This window comes from Oenanthe melanoleuca, chromosome 2 (assembly GCF_029582105.1).
Source record: "Oenanthe melanoleuca isolate GR-GAL-2019-014 chromosome 2, OMel1.0, whole genome shotgun sequence".
Lineage (NCBI taxonomy): Eukaryota > Metazoa > Chordata > Aves > Passeriformes > Muscicapidae > Oenanthe > Oenanthe melanoleuca.
In genome coordinates this window covers 33,854,316-33,862,378 of record NC_079335.1, presented here as the reverse complement: position 1 = coordinate 33,862,378, position 8,063 = coordinate 33,854,316, and positions in this window count along the sequence as shown.

The window sequence follows — 8,063 nt, the reverse complement described above, 5'->3', positions numbered from 1 at the left end:
AGTGATGGATGCCATACCAGGCTGAGTGTAAGAACAACAGTACAGCAGGTTGAGGGGAAGTAATTCTTCCCCTCTGTCCGACACTTCAGGGGCTGCTACTGGAGTACAATACCCAGTCTTGGGCTCCTCAGTACCAGATAGACATTGACATGTTGGAGTAATTCTAGCAGAAAGGCTATAGGGTACAAGAAGTGGCTGGGAGTTCCAGATGGGTCTGTTCAACCTGTAGAAGAACAGGTGGGGTGCTGCTGCTCTCTGCAACTTTCTACAAATTATGGAGAGATAAATCTAGAATCTTCTCAGACTTACACAGTGGAATGATGACAGGCAACGGACACAAATAAGAACATGGAAAAAGTTTATGGTACATGGGGGGAAAAACCCCATAGGGCTGGTAAAACACTGGAATAGGTTTCCCAGAGCAGTAGATCCTACAAACTCAGTTGTGCAGCTTTCTCTCATTATACTTGCTTTGAAACAGGATTTTTAACCTAGGAGTGCTAGAGGTCCTTGTCGTCTATATGATTTTTTTTATATATGTTACTGTAATAATTCTTTACTTCCTTATATACACCCCCCCCCCCAAAGGTCAGGAAAAAATATTTTATAACTACAGATAAACCCACACCAATTAGACAAGTCCTGATTGACTTTTCTAGGTTCAGAACTGGTCATTATCTGGTCCCACAGCGCAGGGAAATGAGACATAGCCTCCAAATCCAGATTTACCTAAGCAAAGTACTTTTGAAACACTTGCATTTGTAGTTGTACATGTGAAATAAAGCAACTTTATCATAGTCTCAAAGGTCTGCAGTCATCTTGCCCCAAAACTGGGGAATGCTATTGTCTCGAACAGTTTCTTCCTGAAGTGCAAGGACTGTGGCTTTGACTGTCTTTCTTCCATTACAAATAGTAATTAGCTAGTAACAAAAATAGCAATGTGTTATTATTTTAATCCCAACCTTAGCACTTAATATCATAGGCCTTTTCCCTTATAGAAAGGGTAAGATAATAAACATGTACCAGGTCCCAGTCATGTTGCTTAGTGCCTGAGTGGTATTCACTTTGATTATACCACAAAGATAAGGTTATTTTTAAAATTAATATATCAAAGTGCTTTTGTTATGGAAACTAAATCCTGGAAGTTAGAGGAGCTGAATGAATGAGTTTGTCTTTTTTTTAAAAAAAAAGTTCCACATCCTTGTTTAATCAGTGTTGCCTGAAAGGAATTTGTAATGCTAGGGTTGATATTTCATAGGTCACTGGGGACAAATGATGTGAATATATTAATAAAGTCATATATATTATCATGATAGGTAGAAGTGAAAGAGAAGGTTAACAAGGAAGTGACTCAGAGCAAATTCATGTTTTATTAAAAGTATTCCACAAACATTTAGTATTAATTTGTAACCATTTTATGGTTGACCAACTAAGTATATTTATGAAGAAATTGTGTTTTTGTTTAGTTCATGGATTTTTTGGAAGTAATTTTTAAAATTTTTTTAATATTTTATTTCGTTTTTCTACCTTTCTAGGGAAGAAAAGTGCATTAAAAAGGTGAACATTAAAATGTCCATCTCATACACAGCTAAAATAGATGGGCAATAGTTCAAGTAGGGTTATGCTGTTAGTCTATATTTCATCTAGGTCTTCAATGGCGAGTGAAGTTAATGGAGTTATGATGATTTATGTCAGCTGATGATCTAACCTTATATCATGTTGTTTTGTGGTTGAGGCACATGGCTTGGCCTGCAGGGCCTTGTCTTGTTCCCTCTTTGGACAAATGAACAAAGAATATCCAAACACACAAATCATAGTTTGTCTGTGAACTATTTTACTGTAAATTAATAAGCTTCCACTACCATTCAGATTTCTTAAAAAATACAAACTATGCTTTTAGAACCAGAAGGTTTTGGTTCTTATAAAAATCTAGCAAAAGAATACTGGAGCACTCTGCTATACTTGGCCTTGATCTCTGGGCATGTCCAGTCTTACTCTGCTTTTCTGCTGATAAGCTCTACATTTTTAAAGCCTTCATTTTGGCAGAGGCTTCATCTTCTGAAAGCAGCAATCCTACCTAGGGAAGAAAAAAAATTCAGATTTTTCTGTAGTAGTTATCATTCTTTCAGCTCTTTAATAATGAAAATGCATCAACCATAATAAAATCCAAATTAATTTTTCAGCTTAAAGTTGTCTTTTCTTGATTCATAGGTCTTGCTAGAGCCCTTAGCTTGGAATAGTTTCAAAATATTTCTTTCTCTGGTCTTGTACTCTCTGAAGAGTTGGAGATGCAAAATATCTGCTTTGGGTATCATCAACATTAAATCTCTGGAGTTTAATAGCAGTTTGTTCTGTACTTTCAACTTTAACCAATGAACTCAGCATCTCAGCTGTTTTTTATTATCTGTGGAAGTTGCTGCATGGCAAAAGGAGCTCGGTGAAAAGAGGAACTTAGCTGTCATGTACCTTATAGCACATCATAACTTGAACAGTCTGTATTTACTCTTGGTTTCCCAGAGACAGAGAGATGGTGCAAATATTGCTTACTTAAAAGAAAGTGGAAATCTTGAGACCAGTCAACGTTTTGTTGTGTGCTGGTATTGCCAGTGTGACTTGTGTTCTGCTCACATGCATGTCTAGCTTGCTTCTGGACATCTGCTTTATGTTACCTCTCCTTGCCTGCTCCCCACCCTCTCTCTCAAACACATCTGGGAGCACAAAACTAATTTCTGACAAAGTATGAATTGAGGTGAGCATTTTTTTGTTGTTTTGGGCTTTAAGTTATTTGATATTTGAGGATCCTGTACCACTCAATAGAGCAATTGTAGCAAAATATGAATTTTTAAACCCAGTTAGAAGCCTTGTTTAGTTTAAGATTAATTTAAGATTTTCAGTAAATAATGACAGTATCTTATGCTGCATATGAGGTGACTAGAGAGATTACTAGATTACTGATCAATTTTATCTTATAAAAAAAAAAAAAAAGAAAAAAATACCTAAGTCATTATCCAAGAGTAACAATATTAAAATACTTGAGTAACTCCCCCCATCTTTTTGAACATCAAGATGAAGTTTTTTGTAAAATAAAATATTTAATGTATTAGCCTCTGAATGACAAGAGTAAGTCTTTGCACTCTGAGGGACAAAAGTTCCTTACTAGGATGTGATAAAAATACCTCTTGTATCAAAGGTATTTCAAGAAAGAAAGAGCTTTCAAATGGGTCTAGATGTAATGTACTTGCTGAAATACAAAGGACACCTCTAAAAGTCAGATACAGATCTGTCTCATAGCTTGCACCAGCTGATGAATCTAATGTCCTTTCCACCTTCTAAGTCCTTCAAAATAGTTGCATATGTTTATATAACAGCTCAACAACTAGTGTTGGAAACTTACTGATGAGTTACTGTCTTGTGATTAAATACAAGCAAATAAATGTGCTATATTCTTTAGAGAACTTTCTGTACATCAGCTAACATTACTCTTGAAAGCTCTTAATTAGTTTCTTCTTATGATTATTTTTATTTTTACTCTAAAGCAAACTCAGTGGAAATTCATTACATTTTTTTTCCTTTCCATTATTTGTCTGTTAGCTAAAAGCCAAAGAAGTGGCTGAGTTATTTTTCTGTTATTGTTCCCACATAAATCCCTGTTGCTCCATCTCTTTGATTGCCCTGCAGAGATCCCATGTGCAGATCAAAAAATGAGTTTTAATTGGTCAGCTATGGCTTCTCTCAAGTGTAGAGTCCATAGTGATATAAAGATAGCTAGCAGCATCAAAGACCAATATGGATTTTTTGGCATTACTTGTATAAATAGTATTCCTCTTATTTAAGTTTGCATGGTTTATAATACATTTTATTTCAACTTCATGCCATCTTTAAAAAGGTTGCTAAATAGCTAATGTAAAGAAGCTGTAATCAGATGTTCTCAAATTCAGGTGAAGTAATTGTCTACAGCTGTTCTTTCTGTTCTGCTTAGACATTACACAAGGTGAGGTTTTAGTTTAAATAGCTTTCATCAGGGTACCTAAGCTGGGCTTGAACCTTGTGGAGACTGGTTTTGTTTTATTATGGTGGCTTCAGGTAAGGGTAATTTCTTACTGAATTAATTAGAGTTTCTTGAGGAAATCTTACCATGCATTTGTGTTGGTACCTGGTCTTTTAATACCAATTTAAAGTCAAAAGATACATGGACTAATTCTGCACCTGTCTTGGGATTCTGTGTGCATGCTGGTTCATGCTAGATAATCTTCTGAAGAAAAACCATCTCTAGTGATTGCTTGTCATTCTAGGACTTGGGTTGGCTTTTGCTGCAGGATTTCTTAAAGGTAAAATTTATCCCCACAAAGAAAATCAAATAGAATAAGTGAAATGCAATTCAACCTATTTATTAAGAGCTATAATCTCTACATATAATTTTGGATTTAGTTTTAGATAGATCAAGTTTGGATACTGCATTAGTAGTTCTTTCCATGCTAAGTAAAGCTGAATGTTAAGATTTGGTTTGCTACAGATGTTTGCTGAGCCCTTTGTGCTGGTGGGAATAAAATTGTTAAAAGCCTTGTGGATAGATACACCCCATCATGAGAAGCTCCTGGAAAAGCTTTGTGGTGTAGTCCTGTACATTCATATTTGGGAAAGCAATGTTTGTAGCAGCTTGGGATAAATAAGTCTGGTTTTGGGAAGGAGATCAGCTTGTATTCAGAATACCTGCAAGAAGCTTTTTATTATATGATCTCACTCATTATGTTGATGATTATTTTATGGTGAAGTATATAAGATACTATGCTTTGGACCACTTAAATGTCATAGTATTAAAGTACTTTCATCTTTCTTCCACAATACCATAAACAAAGATTATAGAACATTATTTTATTTCATTCTGTACATATAATGACTTTTCTTTAAAACCTCCCATTGCAAAGTTGGTTAGGTGTAAATTCTGTGGTGAATCAACAGACAGCAATGTGTCAAAAGTGAACTTTGCAGTTTGTTTACTCTCCAGCACTTACTTCATAGCACCTTACAGCTAGCCCCATACATATTAACCTTTTAATTGCACAGTATGGTACTAGAGCCACCTGTAAAGAAACTGCTTTTATTCTGGTGAATTTTTTTAGCCTTTGTCACACTTTTTGTATGGGCCTCTTAGTAATTCTTAAGGAGTTTTTTTGTCCTTTTTTTTTCTGAATATGAAAATTTTGTTTCACGTCTCTCTGGAAAGAAGACAATTTTAAATTCCCAGCTGGACTGAGGAATCCTTTACAGTGCTGTAATACAAGATAATGTGCCCTGCAGAACACTTGACTTCATTCTTGTGTGACACTGGAGCTGCCTTGCATTGATATCCATCATCCAGTGGCAATACAGCAACAAATCCATGGGGTTTTCCCATAGAGACCATAAGTGTCATGGCAGATCATTGAAGTTTAATTGCTATCATCTATCACACATAAGATATTTAATAAGGAATCTTGTTCCAGATCATCAGATAGGACCACAAAGATTACTAAGGAAATAGAAGATCTCACATATGTAGAGAGGCTGAGGGTGATGGGACTATTCAGCCTGGAAGAGAGAAGGTTCATGGTAAGCTTACCCTAGTTTCTAAATGCTTGATGGGAGGGAATGATGAAGAGGGAGCCAGATTTCCCTCAGTGGTGCCAGCTGGCTGGATGAGAAGCAATGGGTACACACTAAAAACCATGAAATTCTGATTGAACACAAGTGGTGGTTTTTTTTTTGTTCTTTTTTTTTTTTAACTGTAGAATACTGGTCGAACACTGACCCATGTTTCCCATAGAGGGTGTGGAGTTCCATCTGTGGAGTTACTCAAATCCTGGCTGGACAGCCTGTCCTGTTGCCCTAGGCATTCTGCTGCAAAAGGGTTGGACTAGATCTGGAGAGGTCACATCCATCCTCAGCTATGTGTACAGGCCATTTGTATTGCCATATTTTTTTAAACAGGTTTCTAAGTAGAAATGCAACTTGAGCCTCAAATACCCTTGGACTAAAATAGTTCTTTTTGCATTCCAGAGTTAAAACATTGCATGAGAATGGTATGATTTTTCTAGTTTGTCCAAATCAGTGTCTTTCCACACAGGGAGCAAGGATTGCTGACTCCCACATGGATAATCAATACACTGTTTTACATAGCACTACCTGTCTAAAATGCAGAAACAAATTATCTACTAGCCAAGTTTCCTGGTACATCACAGTGAAAAGTCTGCTGTTTAGTTGCTTAAAATGTCTTGTTCAGGCTAAATTTTTTTATCTTGTTTCTCTATATTCTACCTTTCTTCTATTTCATCGTTTTTAAACTCAGTTTTGGTGTAGTGAAAACTACAATTGGAGCAATTTAGCTTTTTCCTGAAACTAGAGGAAAATAATAATTTGCCCAATGTCTTTATTCCTTCAAGCAGGTTGTCAGGAAAATTGGCTGAGCCTCTAGGCACGTATGTTTTCCATAGATTGTCTGGTACTCAGAATGACTTTTCCTATCGTTGCACATCTGCAGTGGGTTTTGCTGGGTTCAGTGGCTGTAGATGAGTCATAAAAATCTCTTGTGTTTTGTCCCTAATGCTTTTTCTGGCCCAGATAGCTGGAGCTGCTTGCTTGAATGAAGGAGCATTGTGTGAGGGCAGCAGGAGCGTAAACTAGGACAAGAATCACTTTGGCTTTAAGGTCTCCTGGAAGTCAGAGACAAACATGTAAAGGGAAGGGATTCTTGATTTTTGCTTCTATAGATGAGAAAGAGACTAAGCTGCTGCTCCTGCCTCTTTTAGCTGTCACCTTGGTTTGCGAGTGTGCATGGGGAATGTGACAACCAACGGCACAGGGCAATGTCTGCAATCAAAAAATATATATAATAAAATATAGTTTTCTGCTTTCCTAAAAGAAAGAGGGAAATTCAACAAATTTTGATGTTAAAAATTTAATGGGAAATCTAACAAGTTTGAGGCGTTAGGCTATGACTGAGGGTAGGGTGCCCCCGAGGAAGGACGCCCACGTGCATTTATAGCAGTGCAAAACCATAAAGTGTTCTCCTCCAGTGGCTTTAGATCTGCTTTTCTGGTTATCACTTCAGAGCTTCATCATGGGGTCCAGAGGGTGAGTAGAAGTAGCCTTCTTTATGCTGATGCAATTGTGAAACACCTGATCTCCATTAAGATCAGGGCAGATGACTCAGAAACTCAGTACTTTGGGTGTCTCACTGATGAAGCCCACCAAGAGGGTGAAAAAGTTTTGAGTTAATCATCAGACATGTTGTCTATATTAAACAGGTTTTCTAAAGAAAGAGGCTTCAGTGAGTTGTGTTTGGCTTTTCAACCCATCAGTCCATTTAAACCAAATTTACCAGGGCTATGAGGTACCCAAAAACGTGAAGTTTTGATTTTCGTGAAAAGCAGTGTTTCTCTTTGAAATGGATCAACACCATACTGAAGAAGGATCGATGTTGAGGTCAGCAGGCAAGCTCCAGGCTTATCTGCACATACATAAATGACTGAGCAGGATACATATGGCAGAATTTGTCTCAGCAACTGCTGTTCTTTGCCTTGGCTTTATGCACAGGAGCTGTTTGTGTTTGGGAAGGGGAGGATGCAAGGAAGTAGGTCACATTCAAAAAAATAGGCTTTTTTTTTTTTCTCTGCTCTTCGGGAAACCTCTTGTGGGAAGTGTAACCTCTGTTTCACAAAAAAATGTCTGAAACAGACAGCTTGATGATGCCTAGTTATCAGAACACAAATGTCTTTGCTTATTCTCTCCCACTAAAGGATTCCTCTCACTGCCTCAACTCGTTCTGTTGCTGTAGAAGAGTTTTACTCTCAGGTTTTTATTTTGTTCTGTCCCTTCAGGATGTTGCAGGTTTAGAAAGATATTTGATATGGAATATCTAAGTTTGAAGACTTGCATTTTCTTTCCAGTCACAAACTGAAGAGCTAGCTAGAGAAAGCTTCAGCTTTCATCAGTGGTCTTAAAATTCACATGGTAGTGTCCTGACATATTTCAGTCTTCAAGAAATCAGTTCCCCTCATCTAAAGTAGCTGTATGCATTTTTTTCT